The 15918-nt window shown below is 37.8% G+C and overlaps 1 protein-coding gene across 1 annotated transcript in view; it reads right to left on the bottom strand.

The window, feature by feature from the left end:
• ANKS1B (ankyrin repeat and sterile alpha motif domain containing 1B) overlaps nt 1–15918 on the bottom strand; it is a 1330035-nt gene that overhangs the window by 86960 nt on the left and 1227157 nt on the right. The window lies entirely within an intron of this gene.

Genomic DNA, 15918 nt, shown 5'->3' with positions numbered 1-15918 from the left:
TAGGAATTTACCACCCCATCCCTAGAACTGAAATTCTTTTGTGCTTCTCTCCCTTTATCACATCCCTCTGTATCCCCATTTAAGATATCTTCCCCTCCCTTGCAGCTTTCAGAAAACCTTTGTAAAGATCAAAACTTTTTATTGCACTATCTTTAATGACTGATAACAAGCCAATAAAATTGGAAGATTTTCCCATTAGTTATTATTCAATTTTGAAAACATATACATCTTTCCATTAGAGCAACTTGAGGAAAAACAGTGTGTTCTCCAAAGCTTCAAAGCCTGTTCAATGGCTACAAAAGAGTCTATGCCTATGTGTTGGGGTATGGGGAAACATAGGATTGGAAGAGGATTTCTCATTCTCTCCCTAACAATCAAAAGACCATGAATTTGGAGTGGGAAAGAATCTTGGAGGTCACTGAATCTACACCCTGACATTTTACAGAAGCCCACAGAGGTGAGATAATTTGCCCAGGATCATACAATGGATGAATATAGGAGGGCAATTAGAACTCAAGTCTTCCCGACTCTAAATTTAGTGTACTAATTCAATGCCCTGCCTGGCCTTTCTACCGTAGGTGGCCTTTGATTTCCACCTTTGCAAAGTAAGCTGATAATGACCCTTTATTACCTCAGTACATTCTAGGGCCATCACACACCAAACCAACCCAAATAACACATTGCAGGGAAATGGTGAAAGAAAAATATGATCTGGCCTTTCTCATGTATCTTTGCCAAAAAATATTTTTTTCATTAAAAAAAGATCCTCTGAAATCCTAGATCATGGTTAAGATGAGGCCTCAGAGTTGCTGAGCAACTAAAAATCATAATCATCCACAGCATTCCTGAGCAGATGGCAACAAGAGGCATTATAAGAGAGGAGTAGCATAATCACAACATCCAGAGAGCTAGCAAAAAATAGCAATGTCAAAGACTGCATCAAAATGAAAACTACACAGAGTAAAGTAACAGTAAAAGTGAAGGCTAGGGGGGGCAGCTGGGTAGCTCAGTGGATTGAGAGCCAGGCCTAGAGACGGGAGGTCCTAGGTTCAGATCCGGCCTCAGACACTTCCCAGCTGTGTGACCCTGGGCAAGTCACTTGACCCCCATTGCCTACCCTTACCACTCTTCCACCTATAAGTCAATACACAGAAGTTAAGGGTTTAAAAAATTAAAAAAAAAAATTAAAAAAAAAAAAAAGTGAAGGCTAGGGCCATCGCATCTTTTTCTAGAATAGCTACTAGCATCCAGTGATTGCTGGGTGGCCCCATTTCTCCCTCACCTTCTACAGCTATCTGGATGGCTTGCTGGGCAGCAGGGTCAGATTTCTGAAACTGGTAAAACAGATCGTTTCCTGGGAACTGACCAAAGGGCCCATCCAAGTGAACTTCTGGGTAATAATGACTTTCTATTTTCAATTATTTCCCTTTAAACTTCATGTTCTTTCCTTAGTTGGGACAGGTATTCCCCTTGTTTTTTTTTTTTTCCCTATCCTCCAGTGAGTTGCCTCTTGGATCTAAAAAGCCCCTGGCAATGGCTCATCAGCTGTTTGAGATGGCATGATTATGTATTACTGAAATTCTTATTTTAAATAGGAAAAAAAACCATTTTTTGAAATATCTTTGACCTTTTCAATGTATTCTCTTTTCTCTGCAAAGCCCTAATATAATTCTTTCATATAAAGTATATCTCTGGAACTTAAATAAAAAAACAAAAATCTTACCTTCCTTCTTAGAATTAAACAACGTATTATTTCTAAGGCAGAAGAGTGGTCAGGGCTAGACTATGGGGTTAAGTGACTTGGCCAGGGACATGTAGCATCTCTAGGACTTTTATCAAGAGTCAGAGAATTCTGGAAGTAGAAGGGGCTACAGAAAAAAAATCATCTAATCCAACATCCTCATTTCGTAAATGAGGAAACTGAGGTTCAAGATATTTAAGTGAGCCTCCCAAAATCATACCATTCATGGCAAGGCTGGGACTGGTGGATTCTAATCCATTTACATAAATAAAAAGTAACCTAAGCATGTGAGATTGTACTGGTGTATCAATACTTTCCATCAACATGAGAACTCATTCTTCCAATGCTGATTGTAACTTGTCTATAATTTTTCTCTCTTTGATCTCATATATCCGATCAAGATTTTTGTCATCTCATCTCTTATATCCTTCCCCTTCTCTCAAGGCTACCATCTTAGTCCACGTTCTGATCACCTCTTCTTTAGACTAGGGGTGTCAAACTTAAATAGAAATGGAGTCACTAAGTCATTTATAAGGAACTTTGCAAGCCACATAGTGATTTAATTTTAAATGTAATATTATCTATATTTTATTGTATTTTAATTTATTTTGTAATATTTCTCAATTTCATTTAAAAAACAAACCCCTTATTTTCTGCCTTAGCAACAACTCTAAGACAAAAGGGTAAAGGCTAATCCAGTGGTTCCCAAACTTTTTTGGTCTACCACTCCCTTTCCAGAAAAAATATTACTTAGCACCCCCTGGAAATTATGAAACTATTTATTGAACTCAGAATAGAATGTAATACAAAAAAAGTGTGGCCATCACTGCTTCCCTGGATTGCTGCAGCACCCACCAAGGGGTGGTAGCGCCCACTTTTGGGGTCACATAGCTAGAAAGAGACTGAGGTCAGATTTTAACCTAGGGGTTCCCAACTCTAGGTCTCCCACTCTATCCACTGAGACACCTCGTTGCCCTTCCCAGTTACATTTTAATCTGGTTCTGGCCACTTTGGGGATTGTTGTAGATTGTATGTGCCTGTGGGCCTCTGTTTGACACCTCTGGTCTAGACTATTGAAATAATCTCCCAATTGGTCTCTCCTTTCCAGATATTTCCCACAGAACTGTCCAAGTGATTTTCTTTAAAACAAAGGCCTGATTATGCTATTCTCTGGTGAATAAACTTAAGTGGCTTCCTATTACCTCTATCCACTATTTGGCATTTAAAACCCTTTACAACATACAACTTAGCTCCAAACTATTTTCAATTATTGATTAATTAAAATTAATTTGTTTTAATTTTTACAATTACAAACTACTTCTCCTCCTACCCTGTGGTCCAACCAAATTAGCCTTCTTCCCATTCTTCATACCTGATGCTACATCTCCTACCTCTATGCCTTTGCCTGGAATGCTCTATCTCTTTACTTCTGATTTTCTGAATCCTTGGTTTCCTTTAAAATTTAGCTTTTAGAAGGAGCCAATTTCTACAAAAAAGTCTTTCCTGAGCCTCCCAGCTGCTAGTGTCTATTTGCCCCCCAATTGTCTTGTCTTTCTTTCAGACATATCTTGTTTATATCTACATTTATACACTTTTATCTCCCCTGATAAACTTTTTCATTTAGTCAACTCAGTCAACTAGCATTTATTAAGTACCTACTATGTGCCAGGTACTGAGTATGGGGCCTATTTCATATCTGTTTTGTGTTACTGGTGCCTGAGGCATATTAGGTGACCCACTGAGGGGTGAGGAAGCTGTCCTAGTCACAGAGAAGCCATGGGACTTGCCCCAGGTCTCCTAGTTAGTAAACACCAATGGTGGAGTTGAACCCAGGTCTTCTTGACTCCAAAAAGGAGAAGCAGTAGCAGTTAGTGCTTTCATTATGAGATAATATTTGTAAAGTGCTTAGCAGAGTGCCTGGCATATAGTTTTGTTGTTTAGTTGTATCTGACTCTTTATGACCCCATTTGGAGTTTTCTTGGCAAAGACATTGGAGTAATTTGCCATTTCCCTTTCCAGCTTATTTTACAGATGAGGAAACTGAGGCTTAGAGGATTACGTTCCTTGCCGAGGTTACCTTATATTTATTTTGTATATGTGTGTGTGCACATGTGTATGTGTATTTATTTTAAAACAAAATAGATATAAGGTACAATGTGGTGTAAGTGTGTATTAATAAGTTATTATTATGTTATTATAGTAATATATAATAACATTATATATACACACACACTTTTTCCCCCTGTTGTTTTGTAGTAGCGTTCAACTCTTTGTGACCCCATTTGGGTGAAGATTCTAGAATGGTTCACCATTTTCTTTTCCAGGTCACTTTACAAGTGAGGAAATTGAGGCAAACAGGGTTAAATGATTTGTTTTAGGATTACTTAATTAGTAAATATCTGAGGCTGGATTTGAACTCAGGAAGATGAGTCTTCATGACTCCAGGCCCGGTGCTTTATGCACTATGGCACCATCTTGCTGCCCCCTGGCATACAGTAGATATTTAACAAATGCTTCTCCCTTACCCTTCCTTTTCCTCTCCTTTTCTCTTCCCTCTCTACTTCTCTTTCCCTTTTCTCTTCCCTTCTCTATTCCTTCTCTTTCCTTCCCCTTTAAAAAGCAGACTGTTTATTAACCATCATACTAGGTGAATAAGCAATGTTAATATTTGACTATGTTATGTTTGAAATATGCCTAAAAACTTACTGCCCAAATTCAATTTTCTGAAGCTGTTGGACCCAGATTTTTGCTGAAGGCCTGCCAGAGCCCATGTGTATCCCACATCCAAACTTCCAGCTTTTGCTCTAAGGGATCTCATTACTATGGGTACAGCCTTATGAAAAACCAACCAACCAACCCAGCTCTCCAATGATACACAACCACACAGCCAGCCACTGGCGATCTTTCACATGAAATCTTGTCCACCCTTGTGGAATGGCATTCGGTGTTCCTGGTCACTCAGTAGAGTCCCATTTTGTAAATGGTGGCTGTAGGGCAGCAATTCAGAGCACAAGTGATGATTTAGACTCATTTCAAAAGCAGTAAAATTTCAATAGTGTCAAATAACTAGCTGAGTAGTCAGCCTGAATGAAATTGGAAATTTTAAAGTATTTTTTAGAAGATAGTTTATTATTATTTTTGTGCAGTGTGGTTAAGTTCAGAGATCATATAATATAGACTGTTGTTTTACAGATGAAGAAACTGAGGATCAGGTAAGTAAGGTTACTCAGTCCCACAGCCAGTTAGGGACAGAGCTGGGATGGGGATTCTTGTCTAAGAATTTTAAAAGTCTGTATTTATATTTTACTTAACTTTGCATATAGAATTGTTATCATCCTGCTTGCTTTTTCAATGAGTAGGGGAAGGGCTAGAGAGGAGAGAATTTGGAGTTCAAAATAAAAAATGAAAGTTAAAAAAATAAATACCAAATTGAAAAAAAAAAAAGAACTTATTGAACTGTCAACCTCTCAGGCTACCAAAGTAACTTGCTAATAAAAGCAACAATTTGCATTTCTATAGTGTTTTAAGGATTGCAATTGGTTTCCTATAGTGGAAATTTTCCTCAATTGTAAATTTATTTTATTTTTGTTCTTTAGGGTTACTATCCCCATATGGAATGGGCTTCCTTCCCAATTCTGCCTCTTGGAATCCCTGGCTTCCTTCAAGACAGATCAAGTGATTCCTTCACCATGGGGGTTTTGTAGCTACTAGTCCTATTATCTACTTGACCAGGGTACATTATATTTATTTTGCATGTGTGTATAATATATATGTGTGTGTGTGTGTAGTGTGTACTTATTTAAAAACAAAACAGACATAAGGCACAATATAGTGTGAATATATATTTTTTCTAGTAGTTTCTTCTTCTTTTTTTTTTTTTAAACCTTAACTTTTGTGTATTGAATCCTTGGTGGAAGAGTGGTAAGGGTGGGCAATGGGGGTGAAGTGACTTGCCCAGGGTCACACAGCTGGGAAGTGTCTGAGGCCAAATTTGAACCCAGGACCTCCCGTCTCCAGGCCTGGCTCTCAATCCACTGAGCTACCCAGCTGCCCCCTCTAGTAGTTTTTTTTAGTAATGTCCAACTCTTTATGACCCTGTTTAGGTAAAGATACTAGAGTGACTCACCGTTTTCTTTTCCAAATCATTTTACAGATGAGGAAACTGAGGCAAACAGGGTTAAATGACCTGCCAAGGGTCACACAGCTAGAAAATATCTGAGGCCAGATTTGAATTCAGGAAGATGAATATATATATACATATTCATCTTCCTGTATATGTATATTATATATATATACACATACATACTCATCCTGGCTATCTATCCATCCATCTTTCTAGAGAGGGAAAAGCAACATGCCCATGAATAGGAGTATAAATATATGATATATATAAATGTGTGTTTGTATATAAGAGTGTATATATATATATATATATATATATGTATATACCCACACTCATATAGACTCACACACATATACATGATGCTTCCTCCTTAGAACTAAGCTATTTGAAGGCAGACACAATTCCTCCTTTGTTTTTGTACCCTCAGTACCTAGTACAGCTCCTGGCAAAGAGCAGGTGCTGAATAAAAGCTTGCCCTCTGATGTCCCTTCAGTCACAAACCTTGGCTGACATCTACGACGCACTAGGCTCATTGTGAGGGAGTGGGGGATACAAAGAGGAACAAGCCACAGTCTCTCCCATCTGTCAGGGTTTAAGGGATGGCTGGTGGCTAGGTACATTCCTGCTTCTCTTCCCACAGTGCATCTTCAGGGTGCCGCCAGGGATGGCACAGGCTTGGGATCAAGTTTCATGGAACAGAGTCATAGCTCCAGCTGTTTAAATTCAGTTCAGTGGTCACTCTAAAGACTTCCGAAGAGTTAAAAGCTGACATTTTTACGGTACTTGTACTTTACACTTGACCTTTTCCATGAAGCTTTGCACATCTTAAAGCAATATATAAAAGTTAGCTATTATTAGGGAGATGGACTGGACTTGGGATTTCATTGATTTAGGGAACTCCCAAATGAGGATGTTCTCTTTACAATATGGATCAGTACCTTTGCTGAAACCTGAGATTCAGAGAATTACAGTGGGGACTGATGGTTTAAGTGACTTGTCTAAGGTCACTCTATACTTGAATACAGCTCTTGTCTCTAAGCTACTTTCTACAAATAACTGAAAATGAATCATAAAGCATTTATGAAGCATCTCAGCATTGTGCTAAATGTGCTCCTTCCCTCATGGATTTGTTCAGATTCCAGCTAAACTTTCACCTTCTAGGAGGAAACCTTTCTTGATTTTTCTTAATTCTAGTGCCTTCCTTCTGTTGATTATTTCCAGTTTATCCAGTGTATGTTTAGACTATTTGTACATAGTTGTTGGCATGCTGTCTCTCCCATTAGATTGTGAGTTCCTTGATAACAGGGACTGTCTTTTACCTTTATTTGTAATCTCAGGGCTTAGCAAAGTGTCTAGTTCAGAGTAGACAGTATATGCTCATTGGCTAACACATAGAAAAATCAAGATCGTCCTTGCCCTCAAGGAGCTCATACTTTAATTGGAGAAGACAAGATAGAAAAGAAAATTAAGTTGAAAGGCATATGGCAGACTGCTCTATCCAATATATGATGTTACCTTGGGATGATTATTGAGGAAATACGAATGATTTTTTTTTTTGGTGTTGGACCAAATACTGCAAACTTTTATTCAAATTAAAAAGTCCAATATCAAAATTAAGGTTACCTATAATTATCCTACTATGTTAAACAGATTCCAAGTTATTGCTTATTTCTCTGAAATGTTATTTGTACTGAACAAAATATGTAAAACAAACAAATTTGATATAGAAATATACTAAGCATTTGAGGTCTAGCTAGGGTACTTCTTTCAATTCTTTTAGAATGTCTTACATAAAGTATTTGCAACTATTTTTCATTGCAGAGTCTTATAATTTTATGTATATATATATATATAGTTTTAACCATTATAGGTAGAATAAAATTTTATATTTTATAATTATGTAACAAATTTTCATTTGGAGATGTTTATGGGCAAAAATTGCAAGATGCCATTAGAGTTGAAATTTTCTGCCTTGATTTTGCTCAGAAAAACATATCCTTTCCTTTCCCTCCATCTTTCCCATGTCATAATTCTTGAACATTTTAGGTCATTGCCCAAGTCCAACTAAGGAGTCAATAATTCATGTTAAAGTCTCAGTTTTAGAATTCAAGTTAAAAGAAACATGAAAAAAATTCTTTCTTGAATGATAGCAATTTTAAAACAACAACCCACAGACTGGGTAAAATAGTCTCAAAGACAGAAAGAAAAGGTCATCTTTACAAAGATCTGCCTCATCCTCTCACTCACAAACTCCACAGCCTCTTGAGTAGAAACTCAGACAAGGAAAGAAAGATATGTCAGAGGATGGAAAGTCACAAATGCTCAGTTCAATCACAGAACAACATGAAGGCCAAAGACTTCTCATTCATCTTGTCTTCTCAATGTGACAGGAGTGCTGGCTACATTCATGAGGGCACAATGAGTCCTAAATATCAAAACTTGCAGGCTTCCTTCTCTTCTCCTATGAATGAAAATTTTTGAACCTACTGGGACACTGAGGACTATGTCTCTCCCATCAGTATAGACAAGTAGCTTTTCATGCTTGCCCTCCTAACTTGGGCTACATAGCAACAGGAACTAATTATATGAAATGTGAGTTTTATCCTATAGAACCCCTCATGGTGTGAAAATCATAGCATCATAGATTTAGAGCTTTTTGAAAAAGAATGATTTTGAAAATTTATTATATACATAATTTACATTTGTTTAATTAGTCACTTTGTGTAAAAACAATTTCTGTCAACATTTAAAAAGTAGGATTCATCTTGTTTTTCCCTTAAAATACAATCACAAAATTATTCAACTGAATGTATGAAGGAAAAATATAGACAGGCTTTCTCTCTTAGCATCATTCGTCATATAGTGGCCTTGATGGTCACTCATTCTAACTCCTTCATTTTATAGGGGAGGAAACTGAAGTTCAAAGAGATGACTTGCCCAGAATTGCATAGTTAAAATATCTCAGAGGCAGGATTTGAATCTAGGGCTTCTTGATGCCAAGTGTAGTACTCTAATCTACTACATCAACTAGCCGCCTGTAAAAATATAGAATTGCAGTTTTAGAGCAGGCCTTAGAGGCCATTATGTCCAACCTGATAATTTTTCAGATGAAGAAATTGAGGCCCAAAGACATTAAGTGACTTGCCAAAGGCCATAGCATCAGAAGTGGGTTTTGAATTTGTTTCCTCTGACTAAATTTAGTGTCAGTGTTCCTTCTACTCTACCACTCTTGGATTTTGAAGATTATTCTAAAGGAGCTCTACTCTGGCAGACACCCAAGTTGGATTGTCTTTGAATATAGCCCTGAGAAAATAACATATGTATGTTGTGTTTGGATAAACTTTTCTGAGTTCAGAAAGGTTCATTATTAGATTGTCCATAGAAGGATGAATTTTTCTGGCTATAAAAATTATTAAAAAAAAACCCCTTACCTTCTGTCTTAGCATTGATCCTAAGTATTGGTTCAAAGGCAGAAGAGTGGAAGGGGCTAGCCAATTGAAATTAAGAGACTTGTCCAGGGTTACACAGCTATTAAGTGTCTGAGGCCATATTGGCCATAGCAATTCTTGAAGGTCCTCTATTAACTTATAGATAGCTCATAGCAATGTAGTCCAAGAGCTGAGAAAGACTTCTGAGGTTCTCTAGTCCAATTCCCTCATTTTAAAAAGGAGGAAAATGTAGGAAATGGGATTTTTGTTTGGATGCCAATTGCATCAGATAGCCACTGTCATTCTCTTGGTATCAGCATTTATCAAGGCACAGCTCCATCACATCTGTAATCTTACTGACATGAGATCAGAGGATCATAGACTGAGAGTTGGGAGATATCTGGGAGTTTATTTAATCCAGCCCACTCATTTTATAGAGGGGGAAATGGAAACAAAGAGAGGATAAGTGATTTGTCCAAGAACATAATACAGGTTTTAAATGGTGGAGATGGTATTTGAAACCCAGGTCTTTTGACTTCCAAATCTAGTATTCGTTCTACTGTACCATGCAACTTTTATGGCACTCCCATCCATCCTTTCTTTGAAATTGGGAATCACAATCATAGGAGAAAGGACGGATGGGAGTAACATAGAAGTTTTTAAAATGAGGGATTTGGACATGTTACTCCCATCTGTCCTTTCTCCTATGATTGTAGTCATCAGAAAAGCAGCTAAGTGGGTTCTTTATCACAAATAGTCTGGCTTTAGTGGAGGCAGCTTGGCATGGTGGATAGAGGAGCAGCGAGGTGGTGCAGTGGATAGAGTGCTAGGTCTGACCTCAGGAAGAGTCACCTTCCTGAGTTCAAATCTGGCCTTTGATACTAGCTGTGTGACCTGGGCAAGTGACTTAATCCTGTTTGTCTCAGTGTTCACATCTGTAAAATGAGCTGGAAAAGGAAATGGCAAACCATCCAAGAACCTTTGCCAAGTCAACTCCAAATAGGGTCATGAAGAATCAGACATGATGGAACAACAACAACAAAAACCATATTAGAAGCAGGAGTGAGTCCATGTGTTGGTTTGTGAGGGAGTGTGTTATAGTGGAAAGAGTGCTGGCTTTGGAATTAAGAGAAACCTGGTTCAAATCTCAGTCCTGGAATTTCTTGATTGTGTGATACTGGATTAATCCTTCACCTGTCAGCCTTAGTTTCCTGATCTTTAAACAGGAAGAAAAAAATTTACCATACTACCTTTTTTTATCCTGGCATAAGGAAAGCATTTATTAAACCATAAAGGGCAGTAGAAATATAGGCTACTTAACTTATTTTGTATCTTGTACATAGTAGGTGCTCAAATATTGAAGGGATTCAAATAAAACTCAATAGGATAAAGTAGATCTGGCTGGACAACAGTTCATATAAAAAGATCTGGGGGGCGGGGTAATGGATGACCACAGGCTCAGTATGAGTCAGTTGCTTTAAAACAAACAAAAAGGCTCACATAAGTAATCTTGGACTTGATTAAGATGGAATTAAAGTTTTACATGATAATGTAATACTTAGTCCAATACTCTTTTGGTATTTGGTGATTTTCAGAATAACATCTGGAGTTTTGTGTCCAGGTTTGGGTGTCACAAAGACCAGTGTTACTTTATAATGCATCTGGGGGAGTCTTACCAGAACAGTGATGGTCAGCCAGATAATAAACATTGATTAAGCACCTACTGGGTTCCAGGTACTGTGCTAATCACCCAGGATTAAGAGAACAGGTAAAATATGATCCCTGAACCCGGGAAGTTAATAGTCAAGTAAACTGATGAATTAATGATGGGTCCACAAACTATTTCATTTAAAGGATAACTCTGTATGTCTCAGGTTCCTCATCTGTAAAATGGGGGTAATAATAAGGCCTGTCTTTTCTTCTTGGGCAGAAAGGGGATGTTCTATTGGATCCCCAACAGTAACACACAAAATGGTGGTCAACTACTAGTGGAAATTCACTTGAGAAATGTTTAGTGTGATTTGTCATGTTTACACAATGTTTTTGTGAAGGTTTTTGTGATTTATTTTTTTGGGAGGGTATAAGATGCACCCTGATTGTTGATGCCTAGAAGAATAGAAATGTAAAATAATGGGAAAAGTTAGGGCTATAGCAATTTTAGTAAGGTTATGGGTTTCTTTGTCAATTATCTAAAAAAAAAAAAAGCTAAAGGGTTGTTTGGTGGTTAAGACAGCAATTTATAGTATCTCAATAGAATGTAAGCACCCTGAGGTAGAGATTTTCTCACTTTTATATTTGTATCCACCATATGTCACACAATAGATCCTAAAAATGCCAATTGGTTAAGAGCTAAGATCCACAAAACAACTAATAAGCACTTCACAGTTTGTCTCAACCATGAGCTGACCTTCAGCCTTATCATTTAATGTCCCAACGAGTGTAAGTGCCAATAGCCAAGAATGACTGTTTATTGAAAATACAGACACATAAAGCCCAGATATTGAATGATAGTGAGAAGCAGCATGGCCTAATGGATACAATGCTGGATGCAGCAAGAAAGCTTAGATTAAAATCTCTGACATTTATCTAATTTGTGTGACCCTGGGTAATTAATTCTCTTAACTCCTCAGAGCCTCAGATCATCATCATCATCATCATCATCATCATAATAGCACCTACCTCTGTGGCTTGTTAGGAGGACTAAATGAAAGGATCTATTTGAATTGCCACTCCTGAGGTGTTAATATTAGCTTTTACTATTGCTATTCTTATTTTCTTTCTCTTCCTCCTCCTTATTTTTATTATATGGAATACTTTACTTGTGATTGAGAGAGTTGGGCCAAGTCCAGGCCCTATTACTTATCATCTGGGTCTTAGCTGTATTATTTAAATGGGTTACTAGACTTCTCTCTAACTAAGCCTCAGTCTTCTCATCTATTTATAATATTATTTGCAATATTTCATCATTCCCCTCAATCATTGTGAAGGTAAAATAAATAAATACACATTGGAAACTATGATGTACCCTAAAGAGTCGGCTCTAATTTTTATTATTATCAACACCATCACCCACCATCTGTAAGCTTGGGCATTCCCTTGATGCCATAAAACAGAATCATGGAATCCAGGGGGAGAAGACAGGAGAAGTTAGGTTCAAATCCCATCTTTGATAGCTGGTGGCCTTAGGCAATTCAGTTAACCCTGAGTCTCAATTTCTTTATTTGTAAAATAAATTGGTTGTAGGGGCAGCCACAGTGGATTGCAAGCCAGGACTGAAGAAGGGAAGCCCAGGGTCCAATCCTGACTTCCTAGCTGTGTGACCATTAACCCCCATTGCTTAGCCCTCACTGCTCTTCTGCCTTGGAACCAATATAGAGTACTGATTTTAAGACACAAAGTAAGGGTTTTAAAAAAAGTGGTTGGGTGAGATGGTCTCTAAGATCCCTTCCCACTCTTGAGGTAGGATTCTCTGATTCTAAGTTGGGATCATCTAGTTGAATGCTTTCCCTGAAGTACAAAGTCTCTCTTGAATGATTCTCTGATTCCATTTATATAAAAGTAGGGTTTGGATCTGTAATTTCATTAGCATAAGGAGTTCCTGGTAAGAAACTCCTTCAACCAAGGTAGATCAGAACTCTCTGGGAAGTAGTCTTAGAGCATTGCCTGGGGCACTGAGACTGGAAAGGGCTTGCTGTGTGTCCAGCTCTTCATGACTCCATTTGGGGTTTTCTTGGCAAGGATACTCGAGTGGTTTATGTCCTTTTCCAGCTCGTTTTACAGATGAGGAAATGGAGGCAGACAGGGTTAAGTGATTTTCCCAGGGTCACACAACTAATAAGTATATTAATAACAATAAGTAATAATAAATGAGTCTGTATTTGAAAAATTTTCCTGACTCCAGGCACAGTTCTCTATCCGCTGTGCCAGCTAGTTTCAAGGGTCATACAGCCAGTATATTAGAGTTGGGAGTTGAATCCAGGTCTGACTGGCTCCAGTTCTCTATCTGCTAAACCATACTACTTTTTTTTCAATGCTATATAAAAACCAACTACCAATAGGTACTATATATCTTGCTCTCCAGCCCCACTCTGTTCCCCAAGCACACTTCCTATATTTCCTGATGGACATACAGATAACCAGTTGCCTCCCAGAAGACTTCTAAGGTTCCTTCTCATTCTAGATCTACCATTCTAGGGTGCATGCATCTGAAAGTGAACACATCGGTTTTTTCCCTGAACTTGAACATCCTTTAAATTTCCCTCTTTCTGTTGGTGCCATCGTTCCCCATTTCTCAAGTTTATCACCTAGAAATCACCTCTGTCCCTTCCCTGTCCCTCATTCTCCCATGTCCAATCAGTTGCTGAATCCTATTGATTGTAGCTTCACAGTATCTCCTACACTTGTCTCCCCCTCTCTTCTCAAATTCAACCATTCTAATTCAGCTTTAACTTTCTTTCATACTGCTGTCAAATTAATATTTTTCATGGGTCTAACCACAGGACTCCCTGATTTAAAAAAGTTTCAGCAGCTCCCTTTAGCCTCCTTGATAAAATGCATACTTCTTAGCTTGGCATTCAAGCCTTTCCACAACTTACTTCATCTTCTTTTTTTTAACAACCCTTACTTTACATCTTAGAATCAATACTAAGTATTGGCTCCAAGGCAGAAGAGGGGTGAGGACTAGGCAATTGGGGTTGAGTGATTTGCCCAGGATCACACAGCTAGGAAGTGTCGGAAGCCAAATTTGAACCCAGGATTTCCTGTCTCTACGAGACAGGCTCTTTATCCACTGAGTCACCTAACTGCCCTCACCAATTTACTCCAACATACTCAAGGTAAAAAAAAGGTATCTGAAATATAAAAGTGCTCTCTCTCTCTCTCTCTCTCTCTCTCTCTCTCTCTCTCTCTCTCTCTCTCTCTTTCTCTCTCTCTCTCTTTATTTGCCTGCCTGCCCATCCATCCATCCATCCATCCATCCATCCATCTATCTATCTATCTACCTATCTATCCATTCATCTAAGTCTATCTAACTCTGTTTGTTCATGTTTCTATCTATCATCCATTTATCCATATATCTTTCTATCAATTGATTTCTGTGCATATAAACAAATGCAAATAAATATCAAAATGAATATATATACATGTATATAAACACATGTATATGAATATATCATATATGTATATAAGATATACATATATCTATCATAATATATCTATACCTGACTTCATTTTAGCTTATTGCACTTGGTCCTACGCTCTCTGCTTATACTGCACGGTCCAGATTGGATCAGAGTGTGCTCATCTCCGTTATTTCTAAAAAAGACCTCATTGGCTTACAGTCTCTGATGAGCTGTCAGGTCAGAGGCTCTTGAAAGAAGAGTCTGCTGAGTTGGCTTATTCCAAACTTTCTGTTTTGTTATATGTTGTTAGAGTTTGCCAAAGCATCAGTGGTTTTATCTTTGGAACTATATGAGAGAAGATTTTGAGGTCAGTGGTTAAATCGGGCTTTTTAAAGTAACACTTATGTGATGAAATTCTAGATGGAAAATCTCAAGGGCTTTAAAAAAAGAAAGAAGTGTTCAGAAAATGTTGCTGTATCTGAACTTGCCTCTGTGTGTTATCTGCCCCAGGTAGAACGAGAGCTCCTTGAGAGCAGGGGTGGTCTAGCTTTTCTATTTGTATCTCCATCACTTAGCACAGTTTCTGGCACATAGTAAATACTTAATAAAGGGCAGCTAGGTGGTGGACTAGTGATTGGAATGTTGGACTTGGAGCAGAAAGATGTGAGGTCAAATGATCTGTTTCATATCTTAAGTAGCTATGTGACCATGGGCAAGTCTCCTAACCACTTTCTGCCTCAGTTTCCTCATGTATAAAATGAGGCTAATAATAGCACCTAGCTCCTGGAGTGGTGTAAGGGTTAAATGAATAACATGTATTTTGCAAACCTGGAATCTCTATATTATTATTATTATTATTATTATTATTATTATTATTATTATTATTATAAGTTTTTTTCCCCATTCTATTATTTAAGTCAGCTCTGAAAACACCTGTGATGCCTAGGGAGCAAAACATTTTCCAAAGAGGGTACCACTGCCCAGGAGAAGAATGAAAGAACAAGTTACTGCCCGTGGACTTCCAGACACCTATTGGAAAAAGCCAACACATTTTACAGCAATTAACAATTTAGTGTCCTATTTCATTTAAGTTCAGAAAGAGACTTTGGAAAGTGCAGAAACTTCCTTCTTTTGAACTTATGATTTCTTCTTTTTGTCACTTCCTTAAATTGACTAAAACTGCAAAATAACAATTACCTTGACAATGTCTTTTTTTTTTCAAAATCCCTATAATTTTGGATGTCTATTGAAATTGTTTTAAGGACCCTAAGCTTGCATCTGTTTTCCTTCAGTTTTATTAAAAAACAAACAAACAAACCCTTACCTCCAGTCTTTGAATCAATACTAAGTTATCAGTTCCAAGGCAAAAGAGTGATAAGGGCTAAGTGATTTGCCCAGGGTCACAAAGCCAGGAAGTATCTGAGACTAAATTTGAATCCAGGATCTCCCATCTCTAGATCTGGTTCTCAATCTACTAAGCCACCTAGATGTTTCCTCCCTCTGCTT

This window comes from Gracilinanus agilis, chromosome 5 (assembly GCF_016433145.1).
Source record: "Gracilinanus agilis isolate LMUSP501 chromosome 5, AgileGrace, whole genome shotgun sequence".
NCBI classification, from domain to species: Eukaryota; Metazoa; Chordata; class Mammalia; order Didelphimorphia; family Didelphidae; genus Gracilinanus; species Gracilinanus agilis.
The sequence above is the reverse complement of the archived record's forward strand: the minus strand, read 5'-3'. Positions and strand labels throughout refer to the sequence as shown.